General features: G+C 41.4%; 1 protein-coding gene across 4 annotated transcripts in view; it reads left to right on the forward strand.

The window, feature by feature from the left end:
- dock3 (dedicator of cytokinesis 3) overlaps positions 1-16,537 on the forward strand; it is a 918,089-nt gene that overhangs the window by 253,582 nt on the left and 647,970 nt on the right. The window lies entirely within an intron of this gene.

Genomic DNA, 16,537 nt, shown 5'->3' on the forward strand with positions numbered 1-16,537 from the left:
TAGAGGTGTATAAGATGATCAGAGGACTAGATAGAGTAGACAGTCAGAAACTTTTTCCCCGGGTACAACAGAGTGTTACAAGGGGACATAAATTTAAGGTGAAGGGTGGAAGGTATAGGGGAGATGTCAGGGGTGGGTTCTTTACCCAGAGCGTGGTGGGGGCATGGAATGCGCTGCCCGTGGGAGTGGTAGAGTCGGAATCATTGGCGACCTTTAAGCGGCATTTGGATAGGTACGTGGATGGGTACTTAATCTAGGTTAGAAGTTCGGCACAACATCGTGGGCCGAAGGGCCTGTTCTGTGCTGTATTGTTCTATGTTCTAAAAAGGCTGGCAACCAGTATAAGTGGGTGTTCCAAAGTCTCCAAATGCATGTAAGTAGTAAATTCATAGTAAAGTAGGGCCCATAAGAGACCAAGAAAGGGTTTTCAACTGTCTTTTTAAAAAAGGGAGATACTGCCTAGGACCTAGTGACATAGGATGAAATTCTGTTTGAAGAAATTCCTCCTCATCTCAACAGCGCAGCCTCCTTCGTTTCTGAGGCTGCACTGTTGGGGCCCTAATTCTTTCTACTAGTGGAAACATCTTCGCCACATCCACTCTATCCAGGCCTTTCAGTACTCTGCGAGTGATTGCTGACAATGGTTTAGGAAACGGAATGCACTGCTTCAAATTGTGGTGGAAGCAGATTCAATTGAGATGTTCACGAGAGCATTAGACAATTATTTAGATAGAAATAATGTACAAAGAAATGGAGGAGAAACAAGAGATTGGCATAAGCAAATGATGCTCGTTTGAAATGTTGGTGCAGGCAAATGGGCCAAATGACCTCTTTTTGTGTTATAACACTCGTGTGATTCTGTAAACATAAAGAGAGTTTTGATGTTCATGGGCTCACAGTTTATTAGAACCTATTTGCACAATCTTGGGATACATTACAATTGAACAAAGAACTAAGAAATTTACATCACAGGAACAGGCCCTTCAGCCTTCCAAGCCAATGCTGATCCAGATCTTCTATCTAAACCTGTCGCCTATTTTCTGCTTCCTGCCCATTCATGTATCTGCCTAGATACATCTTAAATGACGCCATTGTTCCCACCTCTACCACCTCCGCTGGGAACACATTCCAGGCACTCACCACCCTCTGCTTAAAGAGCTTTCCATGCATATCTCCCTTAAACTTTGCCCCTCTCACCTTGAACTCGTGACACCTAGTAATTGACTTCCCCACTCTGGGGGGAAAAAATTCTTGCTATCCACCCTGTCTATACCTCTCATGATTTTGTAGACCTCAATCAGGTTCCCCCACCTACCCCCCCACCCCAACCTCCATCTTCCTAATTAAAATAATCCTAATCTACTCAACCTCTCTTCAGGCAACATTCTGGTGAACCTCCTCTGCACCCTCTCCAAAGCATCCACATCCTTTTGGTAATGTGGCAACCAGAACCGCACGCAATATTCCAAATGTGGCCGAACCAAAGTCCAATACAACTGTAACTTGATCTGCCAACTCTTGTACTCAATACCCCGTCTGATGAAGAAAAACATGCCATATGCCTTCTTGACCACTCTATTGACTTGCGTTGCCACCTTAAGGGTACAATGGACCTGAACACCCATATTTGTGCATTACTTTTCCCCAGGGCATTTCCATTTACCTCTAGAATTTTGCTCTAGAATTGGATCTTCAAAAATGCATCACCTCGCATTTGCCCGGTTTGAACTCCATCTGCCATTTCTCTGCCCAAATCTCCAATCAATCGATACTCTGTTGCATTCTCCGACATACCCTTCACTATCTGCTACTGCACCAATCTTAATGATATCTGCAAACTTGATAATCTGACCACCTATACCTTCCTCCGGAACATTTATATTTATCACAAACAACAGTGGTTCCAACACGGATCCCTATAGAACACCACTGGTCAAATTTCTCCATTTTGAGAAACTCCCTTCCACTACCACTCTCTGTCTCCTGCTGCCCAGGTAGTTCCTATTCATCTAGCTAGTACACCCTGGACCCTATGTGACTTCACTTTCTCCATCAGCCTACCATGGGGAACCTTATCAAACGCCTTACTGAAGTCCATGTATATGACATCTACAGCCCTTCCCTCATCAACCAACTTTGTTACTTCCTCAAAGAATTCTATTAATTTGGTAAAACAATGTTGCTCATTTTCTTCCAAATGTAAATAGATTCTATCTTTCAGTAGCTTCTCCAGCAGCTTCCCTACCATTGATGGCAGGCTCGCCAGTCTATAATTACCTGGATTATCCCTGCTACCCTTCTTAAACAAGAGAACAACATTATCAATTCTCCAGTCCTCCGGGACTTCACCCAGGTTCAAGGATGCTGCAAAGATATCTGTTGAGACCCTAGCTATTTCCTCTCTCGCTTCCCTAAATAACCTGGAATAGATTCCATCCGGACCGAGGGACTTGTCCACCATAATGGCTTTTAGAAAACCCAACACTTCCTCCCTCCTCCTGCCACCTTGACATGGAGTAATCAAACACATATCGCTAACCTCAACATCCATCATGCCAAGTACTCATTAAGAATCTCACTCATTTTGTCTGACTCCACACATAACTTTCCTCCTTTGTCCTTGAGTGGGCCAACCCTTTCTTTAGTTACTCGTTTGCTCCTTATATATGAATAAAAGGCTTTGGGATTTTCTTTAACCCTATTTGCTAAAGGTATTTCATGACCCATTTTAGTCCTCTTAATTCCTCATTTCAGATTGGTCCTATTTTCCTGATATTCTTCCAAAGCTTCATCTGTTTTCAGTTGCTTTGACTTTATGTATGCTTCCTTTTTCCTCTTAGCTAGTCTCTCAATTTCACCTGTCATCCTTAGTTCCCTAATCTTGCCGTTTCTATCCCTCATTTTCACAGGGACACGTCTGTCCTGCACTCTAATCAACCTCTCTTTAAAAATCTCCCACATTTCAAATGTGGATTTACCCTCAAACAGCTGCTTCCAGTCCACATTCCCCAGCTCCTGTCGAATTTTGTTATAGTTAGCCTTCTCCCAGTTTAGCACTCTTCCTTTAGGACCACTCTCGTCTTTGTCCATAAGTATTCTACAATTTACGGATTTGTACCTGTGAGGTCCTACCTTTTTAACTTCGCTCCTAACTCCCTAAATTCTGCTTGTCAGGCCTCATTCCATTTTTTAACCTACATTATTGGTCCCTGTATGCACTAAGACGGCTGGCTGATCACCCTCCCTCTTCAGAATGTTCTGCAGCCGATCTGAGACATTCCTGACCCATGCACCTAGGAGGCAACTTACCTTTCGGGAGTCTCATTTACAACCACAGAACTGCCTATCTACACCCTTTGCAATTGAATCAGCTATGACTATGGCCCTTCCACTCTTTTTCCTGCCATTCTGTACAGCAGAGCCAGTCATGATGCCATGAACCTTGCTACTGCTGCCTTCCCCTGGTGAGCCAACTCCACCAACAGTGTTGTTGTGGTTCTGTTCACCGAGCTGGAAATTCTTGTTGCAAACGTTTCGTCCCCTGTGTGGGTGACATCCTCAGTGCTTGCGAGCCTCCTGTGAAGCGCTTCTGTGGAGTTTCCTCCGGCATTTATAGTGGCCTGTCCCTGCCGCTTCCGGTTGTCAGTTTCAGCTGTCCGCTGTAGTGGCCGGTATATTGGGTCCAGGTCGATGTGTTTGTTGATGGAGTTTGTGGATGAGTGCCATGCTTCTAGGAATTCCCTGGTTGTTCTTTGTTTGGCTTGCCCTATAATGGTAGTGTTGTCCCAGTCGAATTTATGACTGCAGCGGAACCTGCACTGCCTTCCCGCTCTTCCTCTGCTTTTTGGTCACCTATTCCCTTTCTCCCTCAGCAATCCTAAACTGCGGTGTGGCCAATTCGCTAAATGTGCTATCCACGACCACCTCACCATTGCTAATTTTTTTAGAAATCAGTGAAATTTACATAATTTGACAACCATTTTTTTCAGTGTGCAGTGAACTGGAGAAGTATTTTCATTCACATTCTTCTTTCGTTCCTGAGTTGCATTCCTGGAGAAGACAGTGGTGTGGTAGTAATATTTCTGAATTCGTAATCAAGAACATCAGGGTTGGGGATGTTCGTTCCAAACCCACCATGGTGGGTGGTGAAACTCTGGCATAAAAGAAGCTGACATAATGGCAATGACTGATTGTCATACAAACCCATTTGCTTTACTTTAGGCAAGGAAGTTTACCATCCAGATCTGGCTTAAATATGACTCCAAACAACAGCAGTGTGGTTGATTCTTAACTGCCTTCAGTGTTTGATCCAAGGTGTAGATTTTAAATCACATGTAGAGACATTCTATCCTGATCACCGTCATGTTGGGTGCCTTATCTTCAAAGGGTTTGCTTTACAGAAATGTTTACACTATGTAGAATCAGAAAGCCATATTCCCTCCTGGAGGCAGAAATTCTGCCACATACTCAGCAGATCTATCAGCATCTGTGCAGAGAGAAATAATGTTAACATTCCAAATCTGTAATCCTTAATTAGAACAATCCTCATGAAAGAAAACTTTCTCCCGCTGTGATGCTACCAGTCGTGCTGAGTATATCCCACATTTTTGGTTTTTACGTCATATTTCAACATTTACACTTCATTACTTTTGTGGCCTCAACAGGAGATAGTTTTGTAACATTTTGAGCCTCATGATCCTTCCGGAAGGAGAATTTTGTTTTCTCACCACGGAAGCTTGCTGCTTTTCCCCAGAACTTACCATTTGTATTTTAGATCACTGACACATTACATTTTCTGAAACTGCACCTTTTATTCTTCAAAGACTAAGAAGGAGTTGAATAAGCATTAAAATATAGCATATTTTCATTTTGTGTGTGTCTTTTAAAAATGCTGCTTCTATTTTTATTATATAACTAATATAATTGGCTTTTTTGTACTATATTTTAGTCTATGCTCAATGCATGTTTCCACTGCTCATAGAAATTGGAAATATAGAAGGGATAAATTGTATTTTCCAAAATGTTGATAAAGAATCATAGCTAAGGTTGGGTCAATATATTATCACTAATAACAAAAAGTGAAACAGGGAGTTTTTAACCTGGTAAACAATGAGGTTCACTTCCAAAAAAATGTCAACTGTCTGAAAAGCCCCAAACTGTAAAAGATATAAAAAGACTGAGCACCAGTTTCAGCTACAAGAGCTGCTTGCTTTGAAGGGATTAGGAATATTAAAGGATGGAAATGCAGCAGGCTCAACAAAGACAATGGTATGTTGGCCTTCATGGCAAGAGGTTTGAGTACAGGAGCAGGGATGTTATGCAGGGCGTTGGTGAGACCAAAATTGGAATATTGTTTGCAGTTTTGGTTTCCTCATTTGAGAAATGATGCTCTTGCTATAGAGGGCATGCAGTAAACTTTGCCAGACTGATTCCTGGGACAACAAGACTGATGTATGTGGAGTGTTTGAATTGGTTAGGATTATATTCGCTGGAATTCAGAAGAATGAGAGAGGATTTCATAGAAAGTTATAAAATTCCAACTACTAATCTTGGCAGCTGCCTGCAGTGTGTTATGGGCTTGAGCTCCAGGTGGACTGGATGTTGACAAACTAGCCACAGATAAATTTTTGTTCCCTCCCCACCCACCAGTGAAAAGAAATTTGCAGGTGCATATAAAATCCAGTCCTTGGTACATGTTTGTCTTACAGAAATAAGTGTGTCTCTAAAACAAATAAGACTCTGAAAGAAATTCTGAAAACCTTATCGGATAGCTTTCAAAAGTGCATCCTTCATAATAGTTACTTTCTGTCAAATAGGCTTATTTTCCAAAACCATTGATGCCTGTTATTTGTATTTTCCACAATCACATAGTAAAACAAATTGGACTCTGTTGTCTTCAATTATTGTTTGAGGAACAAGTGTTACTTTTCTTGAGGGAGAGGAGAAGATACTCTAAACTGAAAGGGTTCCTGTCAGAATTCTACTTCAAATAATTCAAGTTCAATATTGTGGTTTATTTTATATATTTCTGTATTGTTATGATTTCAGCCAATTATAATACTGCACAAGTCAGATCCCAGAGTGAAGGAGAAAGTGAGGTCTGCAGATGCTGGAGATCAGAGTTGAAAATGTGTCGCTGGAAAAGCGCAGCAGGTCAGGCAGCATCCAGGGATTCAGGAGACTTCCTGAAGAAGGGCTTATGCCCGAAACATCGATTCTCCTGTTCCCTAGATGCTGCCTGACCTGCTGCGCTTTTCCAGATCCCAGAGTGAAGCCGAGCTTGGTAGAGTATAAATTTTACTTTTGCTATGTGGTTACTGTGTTGGTCGATCACTGGACATATGTACTTTTGTTGGTAACCTTGTGTAAATAAGTTTATTATACTAAAGAAAATTACAATTTGGAAAGATCTTACCATAAACAGCAATATTCTTTGCAGTCTCTCAACTCTAGTGAAATACCACTCCTGTCTTAACTCTTCAATTTTTTAAATCAATTGACAGGAACACAAGCATTTCTTACTGTTACTTTCTGCATATTCACCAAGTGAAATTGTCTACCAGAGAGACAGACTAACTCTCTCAAACTAACTTCTAAGGAAAACAATTCCAGTACGTTACATAGTTAACTTGATTACTTCCATGCTACTAAACAATACATCTGCTGGTATTCATTTTTTGTTCAGAAATGAGCCTGGTTCTGGTCTTTGACCTCCTAAAAACTCAAATTAGTGAACACTCCAGATTAGATTCCCTCCAGTGTGGAAACAGGCCTTTCAAGATAGCGTGTCTAATCCTTTCACTTAAGTCAAGTGATTTCTTGAATATTAATTTGACTCACTGCTAAAAAAGAAAATTGTCTGATACTTGCACAAAAAATAAGTCGCCTTCACAGAACTAAAAACTAAAAATCAATTCATTTTAAAATCCAAGTTCCCAAAAAATAATATGTTTAAAACCTTCACACTGTACACGTTGAGGGTTACTTTAGGAAAAGAAGACATTAATTACCTTGCATGGAGATAATTTCAGACCATTTGGGATTATAAATATAGTAACTAGGGGACATGGATTTAAAATAATTAACAAAAGAACCGGAGAGGAAATGAGACATTTCTTCACATAAAAGATTTTTATTATGACCTGAAAGACTGGTAGAATTACATTCCACAAAAGCTTTTTAAGAGAAAATTGGACATGTCATTAAAGAGGACTAAATTGTAGTATTATGAGGGTAAAGCTGAAATAAGGAATTCAATTGAAGAATTCCTTCAAAGAGCCAGTAGTGGCATGATGAGCCAATGGATTATTTCTTTCGAAGATACTACAATTATTTTCCACTAGATTTAAATTCCTAATTCTATTTTAAGTTATTTTATTTTTACTGTCATATTGTTTCACACTTCATGATTCACAATTTTATGTGACAAGTTTAGAAAGTTCCTCGACTCATTACTGGGATGAAGGGCTTATCTTATGAGGAAAGGTTGAGCAGCTCAGGCCTGTATAGATTGGAGTGTGGAGGAATGATCTTACCGAAATATGTAAGATCTTGAAAGAGCTCCATGATGTTGATACTAGCAGGATATTTCCTTTTGTAGAAAGGAAAACCCCATGATACAAGTGAAGAATAAGATGAAATGATGAGTTTTTTTTCTCTCAAAAGAGTTGTTTAGAGTAAGGAATTGGATAGGCTTGAAAGGTCAAATGGCCTACTCATGTTCTTTTGTTCCTATGTTCCTATTTGTCTTTGAGATGACAAACTTTGTTAATGCTTTTCGCATCCTAGAACAGGTGAAACAAAGATATGCACACAAATTCTTAGAGGCAATGCATTCTAACCAGAACTCCATCAATAAACACATCGACTTATCGATCCCATCTACTTTTCCTTGAAAAAAAGGAACCAGAAATGGCATCACCCACCTTCAGAAACCACGACCTATAAATAGAAAGGCAGGACCTACCACCAGTGCCTCACCGGAGACTCTCACTGATGATGTTACCTAGTCATGGTGACGAACACCTAAAAGCAAACCTTCCAGCTCAGCGAGCTAACTTGCATGCTTTTTACCCTTTTTAAATTCATTTATTACACATGACATCTCTGGCAAGACCATAGTTTATTGCCTATCTCTATTTGTCTTTGAGAAGTGGAGGTGAAGTATATCGTGGAACTGCTGCAGTTCATGTGCTATGCACGTACCCACAGTGCTACTGGAGATGCAGTTCCAGGAATTTGGCCCAGCAGCCTAGAACATAGAACAGTAGAGCACAGTTGTGTTGGACCGACCTTTTATCCTACTTTAAGATCAAATTAACCTACATGTGTCATCATCCATGTGCCTATCCAAGAGTCACTGAAATGTCGCTAATGTATCTGACTCTACTACACTGCTGACAGTGCATTGCATGCAGCCACCATTCTCTGTGTGAAGAACCTACCTCCCCTAAACCTTTCTTGAAATCACCTGAAAATTATGCCCTTTCCTGATAGCCATTTTGGCCCTGGGGAAGAAAAGATCTCTGGCTATCCACTCTATCTATACCTCATCATCTTGTACACCTCGATCAAGTCATTTGTCATCCTTCTTTACTCCAATGAGAAAAATCCTAGCTCTCTTTCTTCACAAGACATGCCCTCCAGCCCAGGCAGCATCGTGATAAATCTGCTCTACACCCTGTCTAAAGCTTCCATATCCTTCCTATAATGAGGCGACCAGAACTGAACATAGTATTCCAAGTGCGGTTTAACCAGAGCTATATAGAGCTGCAGCATAACCTCTTAGCTCTTAAACTCAATCCCCATGCTAATGAAAGCCAACACAACATACACCACCTTAACAACCCTATCAACTTTAGTGGCAACTTTGAGAGATTTATGGAGGTGGACCCTGAGATCCTCTGTTCCTCCACACTGCCAAGAATCCTCCCTTTGACCCTGTATTCTGCAATCAAATTTGACCTTCCAAAATGAATTACTTCACAGTTTTCCATTGCAACCTATAACAGCCCTCCACACTGTCCTCCATTCCACAAACCTTCGTGTCATTGGCAAACATTAGCAAATGGATGACTGATTATGAGATACTTAGAGATCGTCTTATATGTGGGATCAATACTGTAACTATGCAAAAACACCTGCTAGTGGAAGCCCAACGGGATTTCAAACGGATGCTACAACTGACTTTATCATTTAAAAATGTTGCAAGTGTATCATATGAGTTGCAGGATATTCCAATGGAGATAGACACCCTCACCAATCCAACTGAGGTTGGGTAGCACCACTTGAGTGCAGGTAGATACATAGCCTCACTCAGGACATATCCTGATCAAAGGGGCCCTCGATTGGCTCACAGCAAAACCCCAAAACAAAGGCAAGCCTGGGCCAAACAGTTAAAGTTTTCTTCAGGTTTCAGGGCTGGCAAGCCATTGTAGTTTTTGCTAGTATGCAAACTTAAGACAGCAAGAATCTTACCAGACCTAAATTAAGTAAGACAATTCATAGGCTGGATTCTAGGAGAGTTCATATCCTAGACTTCCACCTATATCTAGTCTGGAACAGTTAAATTGCTTAGCAACATCCATATCAGAACCAAGATAAACATCTGGTTAAATAATGAGTAGGTTCTGATGGAGAACCTAATCATTACATGCAGCTGCATCAGTGATCACAAAGCCAGTTTTTAATAAAATTCAATCTGGATCCTTAACTTTGTGCAAAACCTCAGCTTGGATGAGAATCTATATCAGAGAACCTTTACAGATTAAGTGTACAACTTCAGTTCCGATTTCTTATGAAAAGCTGCTGGTTTTTGTAGATTGTAGTGAACGATTTGGGCCCAAGCTTGATGGGGTAAAATTGGTTGCGAGAGATTGACCTAGGTTGGCTCAACAATTTTCATAAATTGTTGTCTGGGTGTAGTCCTAATTCAATCCTAAGGACCATCAGAAGAGTAAAAGCCACTTGAAGTTTAGCGGAAAGCAATTACATGATTGTACAAGGCTCACCCAATGCCATTTGCCTTATGTACAGAAGGAGAGGCAGAAATCAGAAGCTGAAAAGCAAAGGAATCATCAAACCAGTCCAATTCACTAAATGGGCTCCACCAATTGTACCGATTGTGAAGTCCAATGGGCAGGTTCACCTTTGTGAGGATTTTAAGCAAACAATAAACTGCTTTACGCAGGTCGGTAAATACCCAACCACTTGAATAGAATATTTATACACAAAGCTGGCTGGGGGAGGCTGACCTTCACGAAGCTAGACATGAACAATGCTTACTTGCAACTATGCTTAGATCTGGATTCCCATAAGTATGCTACAATTAATAAGGGTTTGTACAATACTCAAGACTGGCATTTGGGATCTCAAGGTCTACCCTGGGTCGCCATTTACCTAGATTACATCCTCATAACAGGGAAAACTAATAAGGAATACTTAAGAGAACTTGAAAATGTTGTTCTAGAGTTTTTTTTTCCAAAGGAAGATGTACATCTAATAAAGGAAAAATGGGTGTTCCATCCCCCAAATGACCTACTTGGCTACAGTATTGATAACACCGAATCACATCTGTTGGAAGATAGAAGAGATGACTATCAAAGGTGCCCCTGTCTCACATGTCTGTCCAGGAGCTTGAATCATTTCTTGGGCTGCCATACATAATTTGGCATCCATCCTGGCACCTTTGCATCAACTTCTAAAGAAGGGTTAGCCTTGGAAATGGTTGCATTGACAAGCCCTAGCTTGGAGACAGGAATTTTTACCAATATTTTTATGGATGAAAATTATGATACTCACAGACCACATGATCTGCTGAGAGGAAATGCAATGCTACCTGTTGCTTTGGGCCGGATTCATTGGTTGGCTGTAATACTAAGTGCTTATAATTACAAGTTAGAACACTGTCCAGAAGGCTGAGTTGCAAATACGAATGTATTGAACCACCTCTCATTAGCAGATACACCACCGGTGGTAACCCCAAAGGAAGAGTCTGTAATAATATTAGGTTTTTTGGGCATGTTTCCAGTCACAGTGGACAATATTAGACTTGGGACCAAGAAAGATCCAGTCCTTTTAAAACTGAAACAACCGGTATTGATTGGGGAAACCAAAAGGCCATAACAACTAGAATTGAAACTTTTTTGGACCCATAGGGACCAGCTCAAGGTAGAGGATGGCTCACCAGTCTATAGTTCCCTGGCTTTTCTTTACCATCTTTCTTAAATAGTGGCACCACATTAGCCAACCTCCTGTCTTCCCGCACCTCATCTGTGACTATCAATGATACATCAGCAAGGGGCCCAGCAATCATTTCCCTAGCTTCCCACAGAGTTCTAGGGTAGACCTGATCAGTCCCTAAGTATTCATTCACCTTTATGCATCTTAAGGTGTCCAGCACCACTTCCTTGGTAATATGGACAATTTTGAAGATGTCACCAACTATTTCCCCACATTATATATCTTTTTTGTCCTTCTCCACAGTAAACACTGATGTAAAGTATTCATTTAGTATCTCCCCCATCTCCTTTGGTTCCACACATAGGCTGCCTTGCAGTTCTTTGGGAGGTTGTATTCTCTCCCTAATTAACCTTTTGTCCTTAATTATTTATACAATCCCTTTGGATTTTCCTTAACCCTCTTTGCCAAAGCCATCTCATGTCCCTTTTCTGCCCTCCTGATTTCCCTCTTATGTGTACTCCAAATGCTTTTATACTCTTCTAAGGATTCACTCGAGCTCTGCTGTCCTACCTGACATATGATCCTTTTTCTTGACCAAATCCTCAATTTCTTTAGTCATCCAACATTCCGTACCTACCAGCCTTGCCTTTCACTCTAACAGGAATATAGTGTCTCTACACTCATGTTATCTCATTTTTGAAGACTTTCCATTTTCCAGCCGTCCTTTTACCTGTGAACATCCACCCCAATCAACTTTGAAAGTTCTTGTCTAATACTGTCAAAATTGGCCTTCCTCCAATTTAGAACTTTAACGTTTATATTAGGTCTATCCTTTTCCATCACTATTTTAAAACTAATAGACACGTCCCAAAGCGTTCTTCCACTGACACCTCAGTCACCTGCCCTGCCTTACTTCCCAAGATTAGGTTAAGTTTTGCACTTTCTGTAGTAAGTAAATCCACATACTGAATCAGAAAATTTTCTTGTGCACACTTAACAAATTCTTCTCCATCTATCCCCTTAACACTATGGCAGCCTCACTCCATGTTTGGAAAGTTAAAATCCTACTATAATCACCCTATTATTCTTACAGATTACTGAGATCTCCTTTCAAATTTGTTTCTCAATTTCTCGCTGACTATTGGGGGTCTACAGTACAATCCCATTAAGGTGATGTTCCCTTCCTTGTTTCTCAGTTCCACCCAAATAACTTTGCTGCCCACATTCCCAGGAATATCCTCCCTAAGTGTAGCTATAGTGTTATCCCTTATCAAAAACTCTACTCTCCCTCCTCTCTTGCCACCCTTTCTATCCTTGCTGTAGCATTTGTATCCTGGAACATGAAGCTGCCAGTCCTGTCCATCCCTGAGCCACGTCTCTGTAATTGGTATAATATCCCAGTCCCATGTTCCTAACCATGCCCTGAGTTCATCTACCTCCTTTTTAGGCCTCTTTCATTGAAATAAATGCAGTTTAATGTATCAGGTCTACCCTGTTCTCTGCTGTTTTCCTGCCTGCCCTGCCTGTTTGACTTCCTCCTTTCCTAACTGTACCAATCTCAGACTGATCTCTTTCCTCACTATCTCCCTTGGTCCCAACCCCCCCCCCCCCTCCTCAAACCTTATAAGTTTTAATTCCCCCAAGCAGCTCTAGTAAATCTCCCTGCCACTATATTAGTCCCCTTTCAATTCATGTGTAATCTGTCCAGTTTATATAAATTACTATTTGCAGTTACTTGCAACATTAAAGCTACCAGAACACATGAACTAAGAGCAAGAATAGGATTTCAGCTCCCTTGAACCTGCTGTGCTTTCTGACACTATTGTGGCTGATCTCATCTCGGCCTCAATGACAGTTTTCTGTCCACTCTCCATAATCCAATACAGAACAACCTCAGTTATCCGAACATCAATTATCTGAATTCCGGATTATCCAAACAAGATCTCAAGGTCCTGTAAAAACGTTACATCAAAGCGGTGTTACAGACACTGGTGATACCGACACCTCCTGCAGTCCCCACTAATGAAGCTATTGACGGTTTGCGACCTTTCATGGAGCGGTATGAAGCAGTCAGTAAGAGCAGTTTGGGGCTGAGAGGAGCGACAGATATATAATAATACTAATAGTATTCACCTCGGTTGCTGTTGTGAGCAGTTGTTGATGGGTAACAGTTGCTAGGACTATGGCACTTTATTCACAAGGCAACTGTTGCCCTAACTGAAGCCACCATCGCTGCTACCCACTCGCGCGTGCGCACCTTCCCTCCCCCACTCCGTCCGTGAGCCTTCCAACTGTCTGATGGCAGGAAGCGGGCCGTCAGTGTCATCACACAGAACACTGCGGCTGCGTGCCACTCTCTGATCCCTTTTGATCCTCGCACGATTTAAGGAGGCCTTGTGTGTGAATCCTGCTTGATGCCTGCTTTTTGTTTTGTTTCCTGACATAACTTATCCTGATCTGTGTGCAGCATGGGCTTCTCTCTTCTCAGCCTTTCTCTGTCCTCTATCTCTACCTTTGCAGCACAATCAGTTATCCAAACAAAATGCTCCTCGCCCATCTTGTTCGGTAATCGAGGTTGTTCTGTACTGTTTGAAACCTGTCTATTTCTTCCTCAAAATTACTCATCGTCCCAGCCTACATGACACTCTGAGGTAATGAACTCAACAGAATCGTGATTCTTTGAGAGAAGTAATTTCTCTTCATTTCTCTTTTAAATCTGTTACTCTTTATCCTAAAACTATAACCTCTCATTCTAGATTGTCCCACATCCTTTCTATGTGAAAACTTGACACTACCATTTGCAAAAGACACACAGCCTTCAATGTACTGAGTCATTTACATCTTAAAGTTCAGCTCATAACTAGCTGTCAAACTTTAAAATTGTTAAATTGCATAGTATATCTGAATGTGGAAACTGCAGTGACTCATAACCCTTTTTGTTTCTACTGTCATCTAGGGATTGAATTATTTCAAAGTTACCATCCCAACTTATATCAGAGTTAGAATTTCCATAACCCCACCCTAAGCATTCTCTCCCACCACTCTTTCCCTCGCTGTCATTGAATTACTCTGGATATATGGCTTTCAAATAGGCTATTCTGCCCAACAGACCATGCCCCTGGTTTATTTCAGCTTGAGTGTGCCATCTTTCATCGCCTAGGATAGTAATTGTAACCTTTTCTTTTTCCTCAACGTTTCCTTAAATGCAATTATACTAGCTACTTCTATAGTGGATCAGGCCAACCCCCCCCCCTTCAAATATATCAAGGAGATAGCCAAGACCCTAACTTTAATCTTATTTAAAGGCAAGTTGGAGTCATACCTGACACATAAGAAGACGGTCGTGGTTGTTGGAGGTCAGTCATCTCAGTTCCAGAACATCTTTGCAGGAATTCCTCAAGGTAGTGTCCTCAGCTCAAACATCTTCAATTGCTTTATCAATGACCTTCCCTCCATTATTAGGTCAGAAGTGGGGATGTTCGTCAATGATTGCACTATGTTCACTATTCGCAACTCCTCAGTTACTGAAGCAGTCCATGTTCAAATGTAACAAGATCTGGACAATATTCAGGCTTTGGCTGACAAGTGACAAGTAATATTCGCACCACACAATTGCCAGGCTATGACCATCATGAATAAGAGACAATCTAACCATCGCCCCTTGGCATTCAACAGTGTTAGCATCATTGAATCCTCCACTATCAATATCCTGGGGGTTATCATTGACCAGAAACTCAACTGGACTCACCACATAAACACAGTGGCTACAAGAGAATATCAGAAGCTAGGAATACTGTAGTGGGTAACTCACCTCCTGACTCCTCAAAGCTTGTCTACCATCGACAAGGCAAAGTGAGGAGCGTGATGGAATACTCCCACTAGCTGGATGAGTCCAGCCGCAACACCATCCAAGACAAAGCAGCCTGTTTGATTGGCACAGCATCCACAAGCATCCACTCCCTCCACCACCGATGCTTAGTTGCAGCAGTGTGTACTACCTATAAAATGAACTGCAGAAATTCACCAAAGATCCTCAGACAGCACCTTCAAACTCACGACTGCTTCCATCTAGAAGGACGAGGGCAGCAGATATATGGGAACATCACCACTTTCAAGATCCACTCTAAATCTCTCACCATCCTGACTTGGAAATATATCTCTGCTTCGTTGCTGTCGCTGGGTCAAATGCCTAGAATTCATCTCCAATGACATTGTGAGTAAACTCTCAGCAGGTGGATTGCAGTGGTTCAAGAAAGCAGCTCACCACCATCTTCTCACGGGCAACGAGGGAGGGCAATAAAGCTGGCTAACCAGTGACACCCACATCCCACAAAATGAAGCTTTTAAAAAAGTGTAAGGTTCTGTGTTCCAGATGTAATTCAATTGGTTACACTACCCAGCTTTAAGCAAAACATACTTTATTCTTGTCCTACAGTTAAAATATAAACAAAAGAAAGAAGAATAGTGATAACTTTAACTTGTTTGGAAAACTTAAAGGAATAGTAAATTAAACAGCAACTGTTATGACACAGTAAAATCCTAATCTAATTCAAACGATTTTATTTCCTTTTTCTTTTTGTTATGCCAGGGTTATTCTTTCTTCTTCTTTCTTTGCAATTGCCTCTAATTCAAGTTGCTTCATTTGTAATTGAATTTTAGCTATTTCTGAAGATACTGATTATGTTCCTGGCAATTGTAAATGCTGAGTCATTGTCACAATTATTACCCCTTTCATAACAATTCTGAAAGTTTTGTCTTGCTCACTTTCTATAAAACACCTATGTGAATTCTTCAACCCCCTCCCCAGAAACTCATAGCAACTGAAAGAGCCACTATTACACTTGCACACCCTGTTTAAAACAACCAAATGCAACACCCCTCCCCCCCTCAAAAAAGCACCACAATCATCACTCACTGTCTTTGATTCCAATAATCCTAAACTCAATCTGGAATTAGAGATTTTGATCCTGACAAGAACCCCCAATTTGTTACAGACCAGACCAAACCCCTTTCAAATACAGGGGAACCTCGATTATCTGAACGAGATGGACAGGCACTATTTCGTTCGGATAATCGATTATTCGGTTAATCGATTAAATGCCTTTCCTCTGGGGCTCGGAGTTTTTAAAGTCTGCTCCCCGTTAAGGAGATAAGGCAGCATCACAGCACGCTAGACCCTGCCTCCAACACCGCCCCAACACTGACCCCAGAACCCCGTCCAACCTCGCCCCACCCCCAAACCTGTTCAACCCCACACCCTATCCCCAACCCGGTCCAACACTGCCCCCGCCCACCCAACCGCTTTCAATACCGACTCCGCCTGCCCCCGCTCCTCAACCCCATCCAACCCTGTCCC

This window comes from Chiloscyllium plagiosum, chromosome 18 (assembly GCF_004010195.1).
Source record: "Chiloscyllium plagiosum isolate BGI_BamShark_2017 chromosome 18, ASM401019v2, whole genome shotgun sequence".
Classification (NCBI taxonomy): domain Eukaryota; kingdom Metazoa; phylum Chordata; class Chondrichthyes; order Orectolobiformes; family Hemiscylliidae; genus Chiloscyllium; species Chiloscyllium plagiosum.